The following is a 24,484-nucleotide window of genomic DNA, read 5'->3' as shown; positions in this document are numbered from 1 at the left end:
ATCTTGCGATGACGCTGGAGTGTCCTCTCCAGTGAAGCTGAAGCTACAGAGACTGGGCAGGGTGATATGGAGGGTCTGCTGTTGCCCATGCAGCAGACCCCCCCTCTCTTTGCAGCTGAAGGATCCAAGGGAAAGACGGAGTCAATACAGCTTGGCTTCAGGTGCGCCGCAGGAGTTGCCGGTGTTGACTACAACATCAAACCGCCTTAGGGACTCCGGCTCCGGATTTTCTGTCGGGGTTTACTCCCTTAGCCTTTCCCCTGAAGAGGTATGCCGCAAGGCAGCGGAGGTTTTTTGGAATCAGAGTTTTCCTTCTCTGATGTGCCCTGACTGGAAGATCGAACCAGCAACACTTAGCTCGCAGGCCGACGCTCAATCCACTGAGCCAAACCAGCCAGGGTTCTTTGGAAAGTACTTACAGGATTAGCTGCTTGTAAAGACATTGAAAACATAAAGGCAAGAGCATTTTTCCCTCTTGTATCTATGGATTAACATTTGACAGAATTTTGGGTTGTCTCAGTAAATAAGAGCCTATTCAAATAATTTTTAAAATGTTCTTTACTGGTATAACACACAAAATGGGGAAGAAGTAGCTTGAGTTCTAATACATTCATAAGATGGCATGGATACAAAACTGGATGAAACTGTGACATTGGTGGAAGCCTTATAAAGAGCCTAATTGAGACGGGCAGTGTCACTAGACTGATGAAACATGTCAGCACAGTTCAATGTTAATAAAAATAAACTCTTCCCAAAGCTTTAGTATTAGTACTTTTAGTAGCAACAGCTGCTGTATCTGTCTTTGCTTTAGCAGCTATTTTATGTAGGTGACAGGCTGACAGGAGAACAATCAAGGTTTATTTCTGGTTGAATTTTTAGTTTCTTCTTTCATTTGCAGGTTATTGTTTGAAAAGAAGTGTACCTATATTCTCTGCTTTGTCAGCAGTCTTCCTTTTCAAGTTTTTGAAGCTTGTCATAGATAGTGAGCACACAACTGAACTTTTTAAAGCTTTTTATTGTATGTGCATGATGTCCTCTATGACTTTGAGTTTGAAACAAGTAAAATGAAGTTATCCATGCTTAAAAATTGGGTTTTGGCATATGTGTAACAAAACTAGTTTAACGTGCATAATTGCTGGTATCGCTGTAGAATTGTGTCACTCTGGCTTGCCTGCTGCACAATTGGTTTTCAGGAAATGTTGAAATAAATCATAATAATGGACTTTCAAATCTGAGTCTGAGTAATTCCACTTATTTTGAGAAAGTGAGTTACTTTAATTGTGTAAGTATATTAACCTGAAATCTTTATTAGATGGCAAATTTATTCTGATGAATTTTTCCCAGATAAAGTAAGGCATTTCTGAAGATACATGAATGCTCTCAGTCTAGAGTACAAATTAATTCACTACAGAGTTACTTTTCCAAATGGCACTCTAGGAAACTGAGTTAATATTGTGCCTAATCACCTCTAGAATCAACATTCTAACAGGAGTTTCTGGATATTTGCCAACAAAATGATTTAAAGCAGTTGTAACTGAAGATTCAAAAACTTGGTTAATACATTTTTAATACATCAGGAATGAAGGATGGTAACTTCTTCTAAAACCTGAGAAAGCACAAATAAAACATTAGAGGAACTTTAAGCCACTACAGATTTAGAGAAGAGATTGCCATGACATTACAAATGCAGATTATTCCATAAAACACAATAAACACACAAACACAATTTTACTGGGAATAATGGGCAAGATATTTTTAATTACTTTCAAATGACATTGAGTACTTATTATGTACAATGTATATATTATTTTAAATGAGTCACCTCATTTAATTCTTATAAAATATAATAAAGTAGAAAAGTAACTATCTTTTACAGATAAATTGTTTTATAAAGAAGTCAATCTAAGATAGATGATGGCTACAGTCAACATATTTACGCATTATGCTATATCAGGGCAAAACTATGCTGAGCATATGGTCAATGATGGTGTATAAATTCATTTTTTATTTGATAGAGAATATAATTGTAAGCTAATAAAATTTTTTTCAAAGTTCTAAAAACAGAAATTTTTATTTTGAAATAATTATAGATTCACAGGAAGTTGCAAAAACAGCGCACAGAGTCTTGTGTACCCTGATTCATCTTCCCCACAATGGGGACATCTTGTAGGGTAACAGCAAACTCAGGAAACTAGCAGTGATATAACACTGTGATGAGACAACCATTCTAATTCCATTTCCACTATTTTTAGCATGGAGTTGTGCATTTCCATGCAATTTTATCCCATGTATATGATGTTGTAACTACTCCAGAGTCAAGATACAGAACTATTCTATCACCATGAAAGAACTCCCTTGTAATACCTTTTTTTTTACTTTTTTTAAAAAATATGTTTTACTGATTATACTGTTACAGTTATCCCAATTTCCTTTCCCTCTGCTCGCCTCCACCTGGTGGCCGCCCTCCCTCCAGTTGTTCCCCCCCTATTAGTCCATGTCTATTGGTTGTGCATATAGTTCTTCTCAACCTCTTCTTGTCTATTCCATTCCCTCCTACTATGCTTTTTAATTCCTGTACCATCTCCCTCCCTTACCTCCTTACCCCTCCCTGCTGACCTCCTGCCAATATGCTCCCCATACCTATAGGTCTTTTTCCACTCTCATTGCCTATTTAGTTTGCCTTTGTTTCAATTCCCTAGCTCCTGTTGTTGGTTGTTGTGATATAGTTTTCATTTTAATGTTCATAGTTTTGATCCTTCTTTTTCTAAACCAGTCCCTTTAACATCTCATATAATAGTGGTTTGGATCTAATGAACTCTTTCAGTTTTATTTTTTCCTGGAAGCACTTTCTCTGCCCATCTATTCTGAATGACAATTTCGCTGGATAGAGTATTCGTGGTTGTAGGTTTTGGATTTTTATTACTTTGAATATTTCTTGCCAGTCCCTTCTTGCCTGCAGGGTCTCCCTTGAGAAGTCAGCTGATAGTCTAATTGAGACCCCTTTGTACGTGATTCTTTTCTTCTCTCTTGCTGCTTTTGAGATTCTCTCTTTATCTTTATTTTTTGACAATTTGATTATAATGTGTCTTGGAGTGGTTCTCCCTGGCTCGTTTTTCTGGAACTCTCTGTGCTTCCTGGACCTGTAAGCCTATTTCCTTCCCCAAGTTCAGGAAGTTCTGGTTCATTTCTTTTTCACATAATTTTTCAATTTCTAGTACTTCTTCACCCTCTGGAAGTCCTATAATCTGTATGTTCGATCTTTTATAGCTGTCCAGAGGTTTCTGGTCCTCTCCTCACTGTCCTTACTTTCTGTTTCCTCTCTCTACACTGGTTGACTGTTTGTTCCTTCTCTATGTTCCGGTTTGTTGATTTGATTTCTGGATTTTATTTCCTCACCACTTGTCTCATATGTGTTTTCATTCTTTTCAGTACAAGTGGCTTTCAATCCTTTCTCGTCTTGTTCCAAATCTTTTGTTAATTCTGTAAGCCACCTAATGACTATAGCTCTGAATTGAGCCTCTGGAAGCTTTCTTATTTGTTCTCCTGTCAGATTCTTCATCTGTTGCCTGGTGAGCTGCATCACTGGGATTTCTATAGTTGTCTGCCTCATTTAGACAGATTTGTGTTTTGCTTTGCTTCTTGGGCAGGCTATAGGGGGCGGAGCTCGTGTATTCATCACAACCCAGTAGCCAGCGGTGATCCACCATCTTTTTTGCCGCGCTGTGGTACTTTGTCATCACTACCAGGCAACCGGTGGCAATCTGCAACCTTTCTCGCGGCGCTATTGCACTTTGTGTGGGGGTGGGGGTCCAAGATGGATTTCTGCCCTTATTCTCTGCTGGGAGACCAGGATCCATCCTCCTGCCCTCTGGGCCTCACCACCCGAAGCAATGCAGGGTCTGTCTTTCCCAGCATTGGGGTTGTGAGCTGCCAGGGCTCAACTGCAGCCAGGATTGCTCTCCCCGCTGCTGTCCCTGGTGCTACCACAAACAGCACTGCCTGATTTCTGCTCTTCCTACCTGTCTGACGAGCACTACTGGTTTATAACTTTGTATGTTGGGCTTCCATGTAGTTTTACTTTCTGGAATTTCTAGTTATCTTTTGTTTTGAGGTAGTTATATTCCTTTCTAGTTGTAGAGGGAGACTGAGCGTGTCAGTCTAAGCCTCCATCTTGGCTGGAAGTCTAATAAAATATTATTGATAGTTTCTTCAGTTACCAAGCTTTTATTGGGTAACATTAAATTCATTGATAGACAAATTAAGGAGGTTTAAAATTAAGGAAAATTTTAATAAAATCTTAAAAATGTTAATTGTCCAAGAAGAGTAACATTTTAAGACAGCTACATTTTCAGTGGTTATTCCTTTATTAATTGGGGCTTGAAAAAGTAGAGATTACATCATTTTTTAAGTTAGCAAACTGACTGATAATGCATATTTCCATGATAGCAGGCCAAGAATGAGAATAATTTTTCCTTGTATTTTATATAACACTCAAACATTAAATTAAGAAAAGGAAACTATAATATGCTGTTTTTCATCACACATGCAAGGGTTCCCTTCCAAATGAAAAAATATTTACAAATACTTTTAAATTAGTCTGAAAGTAAGAATAACAAATGATGTCTTAAATATAATTAGCTTATATAGGTATAAAAACAAATATTGTAGTTTGCTGCATCTCAGTATACACCATAAAAACCTGAAGCATGCAGAAATGCTCTATTTGGGTTAATCAATAGTTAAGAAATATGATACATTTGTATTTGTTAGGGTGCTCCAGAGACACAGAACCAATAGGATATATATATACATATATGTACATATATATGTACATATATACATATATATGTACATATATATAGTTTTGGAGAGAACTTAAATATCTAATATGTATATGTAATTATATTGTTATTATCTGTACAAGGAGAGAGACACACGCACACATATTTAGTATAGGAAGTGGTGTGCAAGAGTATGGAGGATTATTATTGAGAAGTCCCCCAATCTGCTGTCTGCAAGCTAGAGAACCCGGAAAACTGATACTATACAGCATTTAGTCAGAGTCTAAAGCCCAAGAACCAGTATACCCTCCTTTGAGCACAAGTTAAGGTGCATGTCCCAGCTCAGATGGAAAGCCAGTTTACTCTTGCTCCATCTTTTTGTTCTATTTCGGTCCTTAATTGATTGAATGATGTTCATCTTCATTGGTAAGACAGATCTTCTTTCCTTAGTCTACTAATTCAAATGCTAATCTCTTCCAGAAACACCCTCACAGACAGACCCAGAAAGAATGTTTTATCAGCTATTTGGGCATCCATTAGCCTGGACAAGTTGATACATAGAAAACTAACCATCACAAGTTGTTAACTAAAAATATTTAGTTAAAACAGAAAAGCCTAAGGCAAGGTATAAAATATTTAATCAGACTGCACAAAAGTAATCAAAATTAGCATTTTTCTATATATCTTCTATCATTTATGCATGCATTCTAAACTATTTATAGAGCACTTACAATGTACATAAACTTTCTTAATCAACAGAAACATATTCCTTCCCTCAAAAATATTAATATATAGTGGAAATACGGACACACCAACAAACACTTTAATAAGTGTGTGGATAAAACTGGAACAAGATTTGGATGCATAAATAATGAGATCCTAAACCAGATTTTTTGATCATAAAAATATTCCTAAATCAAGTGATATTAAAACTAAGACCTGAGACCTTTAGCTCAGGGAAGGATTAATATTAGGGACAGGAGAAAGAAGAGGAGAAATATTTCTCAGACAAAGGGAATAACATATGATCAAGGGTCTAGAGATGTGAGAAATCAACATCATATTCAAAGACTTTTTTAAAATTCAGTTTCTGTTAACAAAGTTTTCTAGATGTGATACTTGTCTTTCTCTGACAGGTTTCACTTACATGTGAAATCTAATGAACAAAATAAACTAATAAAGTGGAGACAAAATCATGGACACAGAGAACAGACTGGCAGCTGTGAAAAGGGAGAGGTTAGGGCCTGGCTGAAAATGGTGAAGGGGTTAAGCAAAGAAAACACACGCATGCACACACACACACACACACACACACACACACACACAAAACAAACAAACAAAAAACAATAAAGACTCGTGAACATAAACAATAGTAAGGTGACTACCCAAGGGAAGGGGATAGCAAGGGGAGGTAGATGAAGGGAAAGGGGGGATAAATGATGATGAAAGGAGACTCAACTTGGAGTGGTAAACACACAATGCAATATAGAGATGAGGTATTGTAGAATTGTATAACTGAAACCAGTATAAATGAATTAACTAATGTTACACCAGTAAATTCAATTAAAAATAGCAAAGTCATGATAAGAACTTTGAATTTTATCCTAAAAATGTAGAACCATGAAAGACTTTTAAATAGGCAAGTACCTGAGCAGATTTGCTTTGGGAGGGAATGTGCTGGAGGATGCTAAACAGTGGGCAGTTAAGCTAGTTAGAAAGCTGAAGCAACGATTCAAAAAAAAGACAATAATGACTTGAACTGGTTGATGGTAAGATAGATGAAAGAAATTAGGTATTGTAGATCTTATTTCTTGGTTGAGAAAGAATTTATTATTGCTGAGACATATAAATAAATAAAAAATGAAGACTAGGTTTCTGGTTTGAGCTGCTCAAAGTCACCATTGGCTGACAGGTAATCCAAGAGGATCATCAGATTTAATAAAGACGATGGTGAACTCAGTTTTAGAGATGTTGCATCTGAGGTTTCGATAGTTAGTTTGAAATGGCAAGCAGATGGCTGAAGCTATGGGTACTCACAGAATACAAGCATCAGTGTTATCGTCATCACATTCATTATTGGGGTTACTGGGGAGAGTGAGTAGAGGAGGCCCAGGACATAAACTGTATTTAAGGCTGGGGAGTTTGCAAATAAATAGCAAATGGTAATGCTGAACAAAGAGAGATTCATTCACTTATTTTCTATATATGTACTGAACATTCGTGAGACAGGCATGGCACTATTTTCAGGGTTTAGAGGAATATCAGTAAATTAAATAGTCTAAAGTTCTCTATTCTACTTGTTAGTTCAGTTTGTTTATTAGATTCCACATATGAGTGAAATGATATGGTATTTGTCTTTCTCTGACTAGCTTATTTTATTTAGCATTATACAATGGAATACTACATGGCCATAATTTTTTTTTTACCCTTTGCAACAGTATGGATGAACCTGGAGAACAATATCCATACTCTTTCCATGTGTACCATTCTCTCAAAATTTTTACATGTTTCCAAACTGGAAGCACAACAAACTACATTATTTTGGGGTTTTGTAGATGCTTTATTTTTATACAGATAATTTATTGAACCATTGGCCATTAGCTATCAATTTAACTTCCAGTCCTTCTACCTTCCCAGAGGCCTGGGTTGTGACTTAAAATTCCAAACTTCATATCACACAGTTAGCTCTCCTGGTAACTAGCCCCCATCTTAGCTGAGGTCCTAAAGTTACCTCATTAACATAACAAAAGATGCCTTTAGGCTCTCTTCAATTCTATAATTTCCAAGCATGTTAGGAGTTTTGTGCCAGAAAGAGGAGGAAGACAAGAAATATATATATATATATATATATATATATATATATATATATATATATATATATATATATATATATAATGAATCCTAATATCAAAACTGTATTCTAAATATGGTTCCATATGAACTATTTTTGGTTAAAACACTTGATAATTTAGGCACAGTCATGCCATGTGAACTTAGTTTCTAGAATTGGTCACACTCTTCTCCCTTATTTTCAGTTCTTTGGGACATTTCAATGTTTAATTCTGTTCCATCATTTGGTAATGGATGGAATAGGACATAAAGGAAGAAAAATATTGTATCTATTTTACATTAAATTCCTCAAACTACCTAAATTTGAGAAACAAAACTCATGAACACAAATAGGTGCATCAGTTAAGAACTGAAATACAATATCAAGGAGAATAAAACTTGATATATGAAATTTAATGACATTTATATAAAATAATATAAGTATTATTCCTCTTTATATAGGTCGTCGGCAGCCGTCCGTCTTGAGAGACGATGGTGTAGCTTCTTAAGAGTCTATCTGCACCGCCGAGAATGGCTGCGCAGTCCGACTCGGGAGTGACACGGTATCTGTCTCCTCCCGTGTTGAATCGACATCTTGCGATGACGCTGGAGTGTCCTCTCCAGTGAAACTGAAGCTACAGAGCCTGGGCAGGGTGATATGGAGGGTCTGCTGTTGCCCATGCAACAGACCCCCCCTCTCTTCGCAGCTGAAGGGTCCAAGGGAAAGATGGAGTCAATACAGCTTGGCTTCAGGTGCGCCGCAGGAGTTGCCGGTGTTGACTACAACGTCAAACCGCCTTAGGGACTCCGGCTCCGGATTTTCTGTCGGGGTTTACTCCCTTAGCCTTTCCCCTGAAGAGGTATGCTGCAAGGCAGCGGAGGTTTTTTGGAGTCAGAGTTTTCCTTCTCTTTATATATGTGTAAACTTATAATACAACTTTAACATAGCATCACTCACTTCCTTGATGTTTTATGAAGACACCAAACCCTTTTGGCCTCAGGGCCTTTGCAGTGACTTTTCCTTCTACCTTGGACATCCTTCTTTCTGACACCTGTATAGGTTGTTCAGCACCTCCATTAGAATATTTATTTGAATATTGCCTTTCACAGAGGCCTTCCCAGGCAATCTTACACGTCTTCATAGCATTATTACAAACTGACCTATTCTATACTTATTTGTTTATATTCTTTCTATTTATACTATTTTCTAACCCTAAGATAAAATGCATTTTGGTTATTTTTTTCATTGCCTCACACAGAGTGTCAAGAATAGAACTTGACTCATAATAAGCACTCATAAATATTTGTTGAGTGAATTAATGAGTATGTCATTTACCTCCTATTGTATAGGTCTTTTGGCACAACATTTTATTCCAATTAAATAAAAATGTGATAGCTAAAGATTAAATTTTAATATATTAAACATTTATCAGCTTTGTAAACAAATCATTTACTCTTTGGAGATCAGGGAGTATCAAATTCTATATTAAAATACAGGAAAAGGTTTAAAATGTGCATAATATTAAAAATACAAGTCTAATCTCACTGCTAAATATTTTTATCATGTTTAGTTGTTATCATTTGAGATTTACACTTGATTTCTCAGCTGTGTTTTATGTATCTCTTCTCTACAAGAAACTCCAAGGTCTGCTCCCATTTATTTATTCAGGTTTTATGTACAAGGGTAAGTTATAACTTCTTGAGACAGAGCATCTCATTTTCCAAGGCACCCAACAGATGTCAGCAATTACACTCCTATACAAAAGGTTTCCATCCAAGCAAATAATTTGTTTTCTAGTGAAAAATAAAGGATATCTCACCTCTGAAAATACATTTTTTTTGTTTGTTTCTTTTATAACTGTGAATGACCTGTGAGACCCATCTGGTCTTTCCACAAATGAAAGGAAGAAAATCCTTCAAGGGTAAAATATTACTTATTCTATGAGAAAACAATTTTAAATTAAAAACAGGAAAGTGTTTGGCTTGTATCATAGCATGTGTCTTATTTGAACCACTTTCAGCTAGTATTGTTGTACTACTTCAAATATTTTTGTTATGCAATACATATGTAAAAGAAAGAAAATATTTTATTTCAAAATAAGCATTTGCAATAAGAGAACCATCCTCATATTATCAGAATAAATGAAATATTGTGCATGCATATTTTATAGCTTACTGACAAATGAAGTTAAATAATGTATTTGTACTTATATAAAAAGTTTTTAAATTATACTGAAATATATTTCTGTCTTTTAAAGAAGATGGAAATAGTAATTTAGCCATTTTGCAAAAAATGTAATATAATTGAATTAGACAAAATAAAACATATTACTCCCATGATTGCAGATACACATAAAATAGCTTTAATTAGTTCAATTTTAAAACTATCTTTTACTGCATTGTTTTTACATATAGGAAGTAAATACTTTTTCATTAAGTATTGTTTCAATTAATTTCGTGGGGTTCAGCATTCTAGGTCACACAATATATATTAAAAGGCATTTACCAAATTTTATTCCAAAGCATTTGTTTCTCTTCCTTTCATAATTACTTCTTTGGCTCAAATCTTTATTATATTTAATCTATATATTTTAATGGTCTCCCAACTTGTCTTACTGGAAATTATTTCAAATCAGCTCAAGAGCTGCTCAATGCCACTTCTAGATAAATTACTAATATAATGTAAAAAATAGTGAATCAAATAGATGTGTAAAATCTTCAAAACTTTGGCTAGATACATGACTTTAGATAAATCAACCTCTGTGATTCACTATTCTTTTCTGTAAATTGAAGATAATATCAGCTCTGAAATTTCTGTACAAATAAAATAAGATGCAATTTGGCAAAAAAAGCATCAGGGATTGAACAGGACAAATGCTGACTTAATGTCAGTTCTCTTTTTTCTGTATTGTGGGGAATTAAACTATTCAAGTGCACTCATTGGTGCCTTCCCAACTTCTACACAATAGCCTCCAAAATCACTAAGTCACACAAACTCTACATAAAAGTCTTTATTTGTAAAATCACTTACCACCATGTTTCCTCTGGAATATGTGTATATTTTATGCTACAACCATGGATAAAGGCTATGCTCTTACATAGAATACTAATTTTGTGTGTGTGCTTTTTTAAAAAGACTCTATAAGTTCTTGGGGATGAAATATGATATTTTGCCACTTAAAACGTGTATGAATTCAGAACTTCCCACTGTGGTTGGTTATCTAGAAAGTTATCCCCTTATAATTATTATTGCCACCATTTCTTGCAATATCTTCATGTACTCTAAAGGTACTCTTACCGCAGTTTGAAGAAAACAGACTTAAGAAATAAGGCAGAATTATTATCTTCAAAACTATACATGTCTACTTAATGTCAGAACAATAATTTTAAAATGTCAAATATTCATATTATATATATATACATATATATATATATTTAATTTTTAATGGTCTTATAAACTTTCACTTGGAACCTAGCCACTGCCAAGTTAGCAAGTCCAGGAAAGCCTTTTGTGAGATTCAAGATGATATGAAGAAGAGTCTAATTGTCACAGATGAGGAATTCAGAGACTAATCTAAATATGTCTGACACTCAAACATAATTAGCAGAGTTGACTACACCATACGGGGTCAACTACAGACTCATGAGTGAGCTCAGCCACAACAAGAGCACACCAGGTGATCCAGACTCATAACACTAATGAATATTTTTAAGCTGTTGCATTTTGAAGTGGTAACTATTAAACTTTGTATTTATTTCATTCATATTGTTAAGCCAGAACATATAGGATCCAGAATTCAAAGTTCTATATTGAGTAAAGGGAAAATGCAAAAATATTCAATAAATGATGTAGATAAAATATATATTTCCTCGTACCAATTTTAAATGCCTTAGTTCCATGTATATTTGGCATTGCTTCTTTATTATAATTTATACTGTATTTTATTGTTATATTATATTTTATACTACTTCAGTTGTCAGTTATCACTGCATATGAAAATAAATGTCTTTGCATTCATAGTAATTTATTAAAAAGATATGTATTGGGTAAAGGCAATGGTAGCCTACTCTATACCAAGAGTGGAAAAATTAAACAGTAAGTTCTGAGACGTCCTGCCAATGAAGCTTTAGAGTCAGGACACCAAGAAATGTATGCTGTCCTTGGCTTTGGCAAATGGGCATTTTCACTTCATATTCCTATTAGGAAGTTCCATTTCCCACACCTCCCTCCCCCCTAAAAACTAACAACAACATCCCCCACTCCTCACTGTCCTGTGACATGCTGATGTACATACCAGGATATGACAGAGCATAATGCCTCAGGACACAATATTCAGTTCAAGAGACATAGATACTGTGACTGTTCATATAACCAACCCTTCCTAGGATATAAAAGCAAAGGGAGGCCATGGGCAGGTGGCTCAGTTGGTTGGAGGATCATCCTGTATAACTAAAGGTCTCAGATTCAATTCCTGGTCAGGGCACATAAGTAGGTTGTGAGTTTGATCCTTGGGCAAGGGCCTACGAGAGGCAACTGATCTATGTTTCTCAACCAATGTTTCTCTCTCATATCAATGTTTCTTTCCTTCTCTCTCTCCTTCCCTTCCCCTCTCTCAAAAATCAGTAAGTATGTCCTTGGATGAGGATTAAAGAAAGAAAAAAAAAAAGCTAAGGAAGAATTCAGCACTTTAAAATGTACGATGTAACAATGAAAATCCTCACTAGCAATTAAGTTTTTCTCTCATATAATATTAAGGATTCTGGCATGGAAAGATGTCAGCTCAATATAAAACATATAAAAAAGATTAGCAGAATTTGGAGATTTCTAGGGGGAAAAAAGTCATTATGCATTGTACAAGAATGTTACTGTTCTAGCCTTCCAACCATGCTGGCTTAAGGATTTCCAAAGTAAAAATTGGGAAAAAATACTATTGAAAGGAGTATAAGAAATTTTATTAACATCATATTACATAAAGCCTGTAATTTATAGTAGTTATGCTAAATGAACAGAGTAGTAAATTATATTATATATTATATGGAGCAAATTTTACAATATAATGTGATTTTTAAAATTTATATTGTTATCATAAAGTTCTTAATCAACTAAACACTCCAGGTAACTTATAAATATCTATACCAATTGGATGGTAATGATGATTAAGAGTGCACTTAAGCAAATATTGTTTTATAAAAACTGTTTATTTGTGTGTGCTGGGGAAGAGAGGAAGAAGAGAGAGAAAATATAATCCCTGCATTCAGAATCTCACAATCTAGCTTTAAAGCTTCTACAAAACTGTTTCCCAGTTGAAAGTGGTATTGCATTTTGAAAAGGGCTACAATACTAGTAGTATTTAAAATACCTAGAACTTTATAGTACTTTCTATGTCTTAGATCCAAGTCAAGTGTTTTACATAGGTGTGCTCAATTAATTATTACAACAAATCTATGTGCTAGGAATTACCATGAAGCTTATTTTGCAAATGTCATAATGAGGCACAGGCAAGTAATTACTGTTATTAGTATTTGAAACTCAGGAAGTAGCTGAACTAGAGCTTGAAACCAGCCGTCTGATTCCAATGTTTGTGCCCTTAACCACTATACATAAAAATGCTCCCTGCAACAGCAATGTTCCTTGGAGAGCAGTTTTGCTACAACTTGTTTAATGTCTTTCCAGGCTAGTGCCTCCATATCTTACACTCTATTCTGCTCAGGAGCTCCAATTTTGAAGCCAAATGGGGCAAGTATTGAATCCTAAATTCACCAATTCCTACCTGCATCACCCTGTAGAAGATATTTCCTTTTTTCTCAACTCTACAAGTTATAATAGTACTCTCTTATCCCACGTGATTTCAGCACAGAGATGATATACAGCTTCCTGCAAACACTTGGCACCCAACTTTGGCTGCAGAAGAAATCTTTTCTGCCTGAAGCCATTCTCAAAAGCAAGAGGATGTCTTTTAGCATCAGCATACAGTTGTAGTTGGGAGGTACAAGGGAGCTCTCGGTAAATAAGATGCTTATAGTTTTCATCCTTTGGTACAGATTATTCTGAGGTGCATTCCACAGCATTCTTCAAACTGCTCCTAAAGAGATCGAAACACAATTATCAACTATAATAAACAGTTTGTTGTACTTTCTCTTCACCTTCACTTTTTTTTTTCTGCCTATGACCTCCAAAATATACTACCTGTGCATAAGATTGTGTGTCTCAGGCACTATTTCAGGATGAAGAATAAAAGAGATAAGAATTAAAGGAGATAATCCATGTGAAGCATTTAGTTCAGAAGGTAGTTTATAGAATGTTCTCATTAATACTATCAAATAATATTATGATCTACCCTGAAAATTTTGGACTTTGGGGAGCATCTGTGTTTCAAGTTTTTAACATGAATTTTCTTAGAAAGAGGAAGCAACAAATCAAAGAGATCATGACTGTAAGATGAATAAATAGAAGCAAAGCAATCTGATACACAAGAAAATTCAGTTCTATTCTTATGAATCCTGAAAATCATAATCACCAAAACATTACAAGAAAAGTCTGAAAGTCTGAAGTAATTTGCATCATATTATGCTATAGTGAACCTGACTGTTTCAATTGTTATTTTGAAAAAGGAAAGAACACTACATTATCAGAGAGTTTACTCTATTTATTTAAATAATTCACATCAGAATAAATTACCCAGAATATCTTAATATATCTAAGTATAGGAAATAGTTTTTTTGGCACACAGTCTGAATAAGAAAAATACTTTTCTTTATAGACTATGATACAAATTTTAATTGTAAGCATGCTCCAATGAGGTAATTCTCAAATTATTGTCTCTTTTTGTATTCTATATTTGAGATGTGTTACCAACTATAAGAGCAATTTATATTGCCCATTAAATGTTGTGCACTTCTTATCTTCTCTTAGTTTCTTCTCTGTTCTGATGCTTCTCAGACCACATTTTAGGTTGTGTTTACCTTTAATAATAATTTTCTTACTTCAGGGAGTTTACAAACAAACTAGTTCAGAAGATTTTGAAACTAGAAGACCTAATACTCTAGAAAACATGCTTTATACTATAGAAATTAAACAGAGATCAAAATGTAACACAGTAATTAAGGATAATTATAATGTTGAATTTATTGATCTTTGAAATCTTGTGATGCAGAAAAATAAATGCAAAACTGAAAAGTCCATCTGGAAGGACACCAAGGAACAGTGGGAAAAAATCTTTGTCTGGAGCCAACAATTTTCCCTATGATATACTTCCCTATGATATACTAACTCCAAATATTATATTGGTAGTATAGAATATAGAACCAGATCACTGGGATTTTAGAAAATATTACAAAGAATTAGAGGTTAGTCATCAGAACTTTGTAAATAGCCAACTATCTGACCATTTTCTTATGAAAAGAATATTGGAGGAAGGACTATCCTTGTTATAGAGTGGCACAGAACTTATCTAAATGGAGTTTTAGTGTGTAAGTAAAAGTTGTGAGTGTTGACCTTGAATATGTAGTTGATATTTACTATCTCAGCACAAAATGTACAAATTTACTAGGGCAGTAAAAAATATGTTGTGTCCCAGTACAAAATGTAAAACACTGTATATAAAAATATAATCATTTAATACATTATGTTAATTGATGTAAATAATATTATCTTAATTGAATAATTTTCATAAAACATTGTATCATATGCCTTACAAATGTTTATGTTTAGAAATTAAAATTATTACATATAGAGGAGGTAAATACTATTGTAATGTATAAAGCTATACTCGATGTTATCTTTAGTTAAAATTCTATTTACACTTAGAGAAATCTGTGTGTGTAAAAATATTCAGTAAACCTGCATGACAATTATATTTCTGTGGCTGAATTCTTGTCAGATCACATTGTCCTTTTAAAATATTTGTTAACAACATAATGGCTTAATTCATTAATAGTGGTAAGTGAAATGTTAGTTCTGCTAATTTATTGTTCGACTCTCCTGTTTCAACCTGCTACTTCTCCAGAGGAATCATTTTATAAAACATCAATATTTTATGATGATAATTTTTGAAAACATATTATATAAATTTAAATATCACTTAATTTCACAAAAGTGAATTATAATACACAGAAGCACACTTAAACAAGAGTGGAGGTGTCCTAGTCAATCTCTTTGTATTACACTAGCCTCACCCATCCCTCAAAATGCTTTTGACACCTCATGTGACACATACAACAGCATCAATTTATATATAACTTACTATATTTATACTAAACATGTTGATATAAGCATAAATGCCAATGTTTCCTTCTCACACTAATAGAAATAGAATGTGTAACCAGGATTTAATACATGTAAATTTTAGAAGGAGACACTATAAAAACTGCAGGTGACCATGGCTTTTATACAACAGAGTATTTATAAGACATTTAAAAGGAGACAGCTTTCCCTGTTTTAAAAAAAAAATTGTCTTGCATGATTTGGTAGACACATGCTAAAAACAAAGAAACAAACAAACAAACAAAAAACATTTTCGGTAAGAAAGGATTATTGACTATTGCTTCCTGCCTGACTACACTTTCCTTCATTTTCTCTCAAATGTTTTTTTTTTTTTTTTTTTTTTCCAATAATATCACTGTTATTAGCATGACTTCTTTCCAGGTCTGCAAGAGATGCTGAACGCCATTTTTAAGTTTAGCCCAGAATCTTCGATATAAAGTCATTTTTCATTCATGACACAAATATAAGTATACAAAATATTAAAATGGTAAATCCTGCAAAGACAAAAAGACTGATAGATGATCCAGATGTAGAATACCACAACATTAGGGCTCTGCCAAGTGTTTCTGGTTTTAGGGTAAGGTAGAAAAAAAACTTTTATCGGTCTCCATAGTGCAGAACAACAGCAAAAACTTGGTAAAATGTAGGAAATGGGGGAAAAGATTATTCTGGAGCCTAGGTTAAATTTAGAGGAGAAACAATGATAGGGTTCAGGGGTGTCATAAATCAATATAAGGTCTTCAAACATGTAGCAGAGGTAAAAAGGAAAGGAAAGGAAAGGAAGGAAGGAAGGAAGGAAGGAAGGAAGGAAGGAAGGAAGGAAGGAAGGAAGGAAGGAAGGAAGGAAGGAAACCTTTAGACTCAGAATTATATCTAAGACCAGGCTAAGAATTGGCGATTGAACATGTTTGCTCCGAATGTTAAATTAAGATGGGAAACAATTCTTTACTTTTCTTTCTATCAACAGATTAGGTTTAATTTCTCTCCACTTGATGACTTGCTTTACCAATAGAATTTGGCAGAGGCAATATTCTGGAACTGCTACTACTAGGTTATAAAAAGCATTGCAGGTTCTGTTTGGCTCTCATAGCATACCTGCTATTCATACCCAGTTTTAATGTTGGAATTAATCCATGCAGCCCATGGACAGTCTCACATCAGAGAAACTGAAAAATTCAACTAACAGACCCATCTGAGCTTTAAACAGACAGCCAGTGTCAGCGTAACAGTGAGTAAGCATACTAGCAAACAGATCCTCCAGCCCAGTTGAGCCACTATAACTTATGCTACATCAAACAGAAACACACTTTTCCAATTGCGCATTGGCAGAATTGCATATATGTGAGCAAAATAATTAAATATTATTGACATAACAACACATTTTGGGTTTGATTGTAACACAGCAATAGATAATGAAAACAATGTGCTTTGGATGAAAGTAATTTGGCTGTCTCAACTTTTATAGAATTGTGAGTTGATTTTATTATTAGAATAATTCCAAACACATTCTAGGCATTGACTAAAATTAAAGAACATAAAAGGCATATAGAAGTTAACATTTAGTGAAAATCAATGAAAATAACATTTTTTCTCACAGAAAATTAATGTGACCCTTGTATTAGTCAAAGGAAGTAAAAACAAACAGAAACAGAAGTCAGGAATCTTACATGCCACATTTATTGCTGAATCTTTAGCACCAAAACACTGACACATAGAATATATTCAATGAATACATGTATGAATGAATGAATGAATGAATGAATGGTATGCTCAAAGAATACTTCACTAACCAATAGACTCTATCAAAGAAGAAATAGGTTTTCAATTATCTCAAGTCTCAGCATGAATTTCTCATTTTCAAGAAGTCTCAGACATTAGCTAACCATTAGTTTATTTTGGTACAACTACCATGAAATGGCCCTTTTTATAATGTGGTCATTTAGAAACAGAATATAAAGAACTCAAAACAAAACTGCTTTCACTTATATTTGGAGATGGTCTCCTTCAATTAATCAAAAGTGGTATGCTGGTGGAAGGTAATTATCCACCCCATCTACACTCTAAATAATAGGAATCAGAAAAATATATTAACACATTTTATATACCTTGAAGTTATTAATCAAGTTGTGAACCTAAAACCACCTGCATTTTCTATTAAATGTTGAAGGTAGAATTTAATAATATATAACAAATTATAATGCTTTATAAAATAGTGGTTTAGTAAAACCATTTTCTCCTGAAAATTTTGAAATTTATTAATATATATTTAGAGTTCTACAATAGATACTTTAACACCAGGCATAATGTTTTTCAGACTGAAGTAAGAATTTGCTTTTAAAGCATACACTTCAAAGTCTTTAAAAGATTTACAACTAGATTTTACCCTATCAAATATTATCTTTTTCATATCTCTATGAGTATTTCATGAAGCCATATACCACTAGAAAATATGAAGCAAGCTATAGTTTGCCCACCTTTAACAATGCAAAGAATGAAATATTTTGCAAATTTGTAAATGTTCTACTGGGGATGGTGATTGTGTCAGTATAGATAAGGATTTCTCACCTTAAATTTGAATCCTATTTTAAAATGCTTTTAGAATGAGAAAGTACAGATTTCACATAGATATGTAGTATCTCAAGAAAATACATACCGTAGACACTACTCATGCCTACTCTGGTCTACTTTTGTGCCTCTTCCACATTCCACACACTGCTAAAACAAGTTAATTGAAAATTCTCTGCACATGGCAGTGTTTTTCAAAATGTAGTTAATGAACTTTTAATGGCCTATGAAATAAATTTAGTAGCAAATGCTACATATACTACCACTACTACTAATGATATTTTAATATACAATAACTAGTAAACCATAGTAACAGTAATTATGGCTTCTTGACACTTTTGCTTCATGTTTTGTGTGTTTTCATTTCATATGTAGTGCAAATAGTATATTGAATTGTTACTAATCAAAGATTTGAAAGCCATTATATTGAAGAGTGATTAAGTTGATTTGGATATTCTGCCTGCTGCTATAATTAAAACGTGTGCCAAAGTCAAGAGTTCATTAGATGTAAACCAGCTGATGTTCTTACCCATTATTTTTTCTTAGAAAGAAAAGCTATTGCCTCTTATGCATGATTTAGACTGTTTTCTGTACTTCAGATATTTAAAGAGACTATTTTCAGTGTCACTTTGAAATTGAGTCACAACTTCAACCCAGTAGACTTTAGACTAGTTATAAAGCTCTCTGATGTATAATCATAGTCCCAATATTTTCACCTCTAAGACTGATGTTATCCACTGGGAAAAATACCTAGAGCTCAAAAGGCAAGTACAGGCAAGCGAGTAATCTTACCTTGTAGTCAAGGATTCTAGAATGGTTTAATTGGTTCAAAACATTCTTTGTCATACAGGCACAGAATTAAAGAATGAGTAGGGTTTACATATTTGATGAGAAATTCGATTATGAGAATGTGAATGAATCAAAGCTGATAATGAAAAATGTCACATGAAGTATATGGAAGAGAGTTTAAAAGGAGATGGAAGCTAATAAATCCGGATAAGTCATAATTTAGGTTATCAAATAGATAAGGACACTGAAATGCATTTTAAAATAAAAGATAGAGGTAACCTTTGAAGAAAATATAATAAGCTCTGGCTTTGTAAATTTACATTAAATCTGCAATCACTTATTTATTTATTTTTATATTATTTACTTCTTTATTTATTTTTCTGTTCTACTTGAAATTTGTAGTTTTTTCATACTAGTTTAAGGTGTACAGCATAGTAGTTAGACATTTATGTGAGTTCCAAAGTGATCCCTCTTACAAGTCTAGCAGTCACCTGGCATCATATGTAGTTATTACAGTATTATTTATTAGATTCCCAATGCTGTATTTTACTTTTCCCTGACAACTTTTTAATATTTATTTATTTATGTGTCTATTTATATTTTATTTTTCCATTACCATTTAGTCTCCTTATACCACCCATCCCACATTCACCCCACTTTTGTCCATGTCCATGAGTCCTTTTCCTTTTTGCTCAATCCCTTCACCCACTAACCCCCTTTAGCTGTCATCCTACTCTCCATCTAAGTCTGTCTCTATTTTTCTTGTTAGTTCAGTTCATTCATTAGATTCCACATATGAGTGAAATCATATGGTATTTGTTTTTCTCTGAATGGTTTATTGCACTCAGTATAATGTTCTGTAGGTCCATCCACATTGTTGCAAAGGGTAAAATTCCACTTGGCCATTAAAAAAAAAAAGAAAAAAGAAAAAGAAAGAAAGAAAGAGAAAGAAAAGAAAAGAAAATTTTACCATGACTCCTTGTAAATACCAATTTGTACTTCTTAATTTTTTCACCTCCTTGTAAATACCAATTTGTGCTTCTTAATTTTTTCACCTTTTTACCAAGTCTTCCAACCCCCGAGTCCATCTGGCAACCATCAATTTGTTCTCTGTATTTATTAGTCTGTTTCTATTTTGTTTATTTATTTTGTTTTTTTAGATTAAATATATAAGGGAAATCATATGGTATTTATCTTTATCTCTTGATGTTTCAGTCAGTACAATACCCTCTAGATCCATCCACATTGTCACAAATTCTGAAATGTCATTTTTTTATAGTCATGTAATAGTCCATTGTATATATGTGCCGTCTCTTCTTTAGTCACTCATCTACTGATGGACTGTTGGGATACTTCCATAGCTTGGCGATTGTAAAGAATGATTCAGTAAACATAGGGATGTGTATATATTTTCAAATTAGTATTTTGGATTTCGTCAGGTAAATACCCAGGAGTAGAATTGGTGCATCATAAGGCAGTTCCATTTTTAATTTTTTGAAATACCTCCATAGTGTTTTCCATAGTTGCTGCACCAATCTACATTCCCAATAACAGTGCACAAGGTTCCCTTTCACCACATCCTCACCCATGCTCATTGCTTATTGATTTATGGATGATAGCCACTCTGACCAGTGTGAGGTTATATCTCATTGTGGTTTTAATTTTCATTTATCTGATGATTAGTGACATTGAGCATTTTCTCATTTGTCTATTGGCCATCTTTATGTCTTCTATGGAGAAGTATCTATTCAAGTCTTCTGCCTATTTTTAATATTAGAGTGTTTTGTTGTTGCTGAGTTGTATGAGTTCTTCATTGAATGCCCATTTTGATATTAACCCTTTATTGGATGTACCATTGACAAATGTCTTCTTCAATTCAGTCTTTCCTCTTTGTTGGTGGTTTTCATTTCTGTACAAAAGCTTTCTAGTTTGATATAGTCTTATTTGTTTATTTATTTTTCTTTTTCTCTTGCCTGTAGAGATATATCCAAAAAAGTCAAAGTAGTTACTACCTATGTTTTCTTCTAAAAGTTTTATGGTTTCAGGTCTCACATTTAGATAATTAATTCATTTTGGGTTTATTCTTGAATATGGTGTAAGAATTTGGCATATTTTCTTTGCATATATCTTCCCAGTTCTCCCAATATCATTTAATGAATAAACTGCCTTTACCTCATTGTATACTTCTCTTGCCACATTTTCACTTATTTATTTTTACTCAACAAGTACTAAAGACTAGATATCTGAAGATAATATAATCATGGAGATTCAAACTATAAGGAAACTTTGATAAAAATATGCTAAAATATAAGCCAAGTACATGTACTCTCAAAAAGCCTTGCTAACTGTAACTTAGTTTGAGCTTAGTGTAGAATGCAAAGGATGTCAGCCACTCCAACATCTATCAAGGATTCCATAGTCATTTTAAACATTTACTGTTCTTTCAAAATAATTTGCAAATGAAATTAAATAAAATATAATAATTATTCATTAAAAATCGGTTATGTAATTTATTATAGATGATACAAGCATATGTTCAAGTTTCAACTTCCTTTCTATAAAATACCCAGAACTTTCCCCTGGACCAAGCACATGGTGATTTCAATCTTTCTTCTCTGTTCACTTCATTTTTAGAATTACTAATTGACCAGGACCAAAAGTACAGATCTCTGTCTATAGATGCTTATTTAAATCTATCAAAGCTATACATATATACATATAGATATTTCCTGTTTTGCATAAAAATAAAGAATATACAATATGAAAAATAACATAGTAAAATGATCTGCAAATATAAGTAAAAAACATTTAAAAATTCAGGTTGAAAGATCATTCAGTGTGAAATGCATTCATGTAAGTTGTTGATAAGATTCAAAATAGATATTTTCAATGAAGACCTTCAAATATTGGGCAGAAACTTCAGAGAGAGAGAGCATGATTGGGTAAAATATTTGTATCTATAAGAACAGAGGAGTTTTTTTTAATTGTATGATAGTGCAAAGGTGAAGATTTTGCTGGTGAAAAGACAAGTTTCTGGGCAGATTCCTGGGAAACAACTTCATTTACTAGATAAGACAAAAAGGATAAGCCAGATAACAGATGACAAGAAAGAAGATAATAATTATGTGTCAGGAAATAAGGATACAAGGAAATAACAGATGCTACAAAGAGATTAAGATTTTCAATGATGTATAGGGTTATTTAATATATAATATGGGGTTATTCTGTTTTATGGGTAAAATTTTCTTTGAAACTTATAAAATGATATCAGGAAACTAACTTTTTCTCAAAATATTAATAGCAATTTAGATTATCTATTGAAAAAAATGGTTCTAGGATATAAACTGTTTACTAAGGCTAAAATAAAAATGACAATATAGAAACACCGTTCTCTATAAATATACTTGGGGAGATTTTTGTTTGTTTACTTGATTCTGTGTTTTTTGTTTGTTTAAAAATTAAAAGTATTTCTCAAAATATGGAAGAGTAAAATTGCACTTAAATAAGTATTCTTAGAAAATAACATGATTAATTGTTTTTGTGACTCAAAAATATCATAGTGAATAATTCCGGGGAAAGAGTGAATGCAGATAGAATATCTTATTTGTTTATTTGTTTGCTTTAAGTAAGCCTAAGTAAATATAATTAATTCAGCATTTCATGCTACATTTTTTTTTAAATTGGCCAAGATCATCAATTACCTGTACCTTTTTTCCGACTCTTTATTCATATTAGAATGAATAAAAATTATGTAACAACTATTTCATATACTCAGTTTAAACAATAAAATAATTTTTTTTCTGAAAATATTACTTTTCTAACTTGTTAAAACCAGTGACTCTTTAAGGTTATCAGGTGAACTCTTAGAAAATAAACATCACTAAGCAATTTTCATGGGATAGCTAACATTTAAGAAATGAAAAATGATATTTATTGAATTTCATTCACCACAGCGAGGCAAATGATAAGGCCAGGTAAGAAGAGCAAGGAATAAAGAACAGTTTCTTTTAGTCTAAGTAAACATAAGAGCCTGCAGCTATGAACCTACTATAGAAAATCTTTTTTTTCTCTCTCTTCAGGTTAGTTAACTTAGTTGGTCTAAGTATAATTTTAAATTTAGTCCCCCCACCTCCACCCCAGGTAACTTTGACTTGAACAGTTGACTGAAAATGTTCTTCCATTAAAAAACAAAGGGATCAGACATTAGAAAGTAAAAAATTCACTACTCTAGTTCAGTGAATTTAGACATATTCTACAGTAATTCTTTTTGTATTAAAAATTGTCATTCTTTTTTATTATTGTATATGCTATGTGTAATTTGCACTTATAAAAAGCTAATCATTGTGAATAAATGACAAAATGGGTACGTGGGTATATTCACACAAATTATTTATCCTTTTTGTTTTGTTTTGTTTTCCAGAATGGCATCTTTCAATTTTTTCTTTTAAAAAAAATCTATGCTCTTAGATTATTCGTTTTTGAGCTCCTGCTTTTTATTTTTAGCTTGGCTTTGTCTTTCCAAATATTTGGTTTTACCTCAGTAGAATGCAATCTTTCCAAGTTTATATACCTATCTCACTGTATTAACCTTATAAAGTTTCTGTCTCCACTCCTTTGGAGATCAGATTGTCAACTATAGTTGCAATTGGCAATTCATCTACTCTTTAACAAAACTTCTACTAGCCCCAGTTGTAATTCAGTAATTTCTTTCCCATTGCTCTGTTTTTCCCTTTATTTTCCCCTAAAACTTAACTGAAATCAAAATGATTGAGAGAGCTACATTGAAAAATCAATAGTTTCAATCTAGTTTTACCCCTATTGATATATAAAGGTTTTAGCAAGATTTTGTAGTTATTCTTAAATACATATATCTGTCTGGTGCATTCCATATGTCTTGAGTAATTCTAGATTTAAACTTGAGATGGTATAAGAGACAACTGATTTTTTTTTTTTTTTGGTTTTTCAATTACAGTTGTCCCCTTTTCCCCCAATTTCTCTCCACCACCCAGCCCACCCCCTCTCCCGCAATCATATCCATCCCTGTTGTCCATGTCCATGAGTCTTTTATACAGGCTCTTTAATTAAACCCTTCCCTTACTTATCCCCCTTCTCTCCCTCTCCCCTCCTCCCTATTGACTGCTATTCTGCTCTTTGTTCTATTTAGTTCCTTTGTTTGTGTTGTTCTTTAGTTTCCTGTATTAGGTGATATCATATGGTATTTTTCTTTCTTTGCCTGGCTTATTTCACTAAGCATAAT

Source organism: Furipterus horrens, unplaced genomic scaffold, assembly GCF_987537825.1.
Source record: "Furipterus horrens unplaced genomic scaffold, mFurHor1.1.pri manual_scaffold_1, whole genome shotgun sequence".
Taxonomy (NCBI): domain Eukaryota; kingdom Metazoa; phylum Chordata; class Mammalia; order Chiroptera; family Furipteridae; genus Furipterus; species Furipterus horrens.
This window is presented reverse-complemented; position numbering follows the sequence as displayed.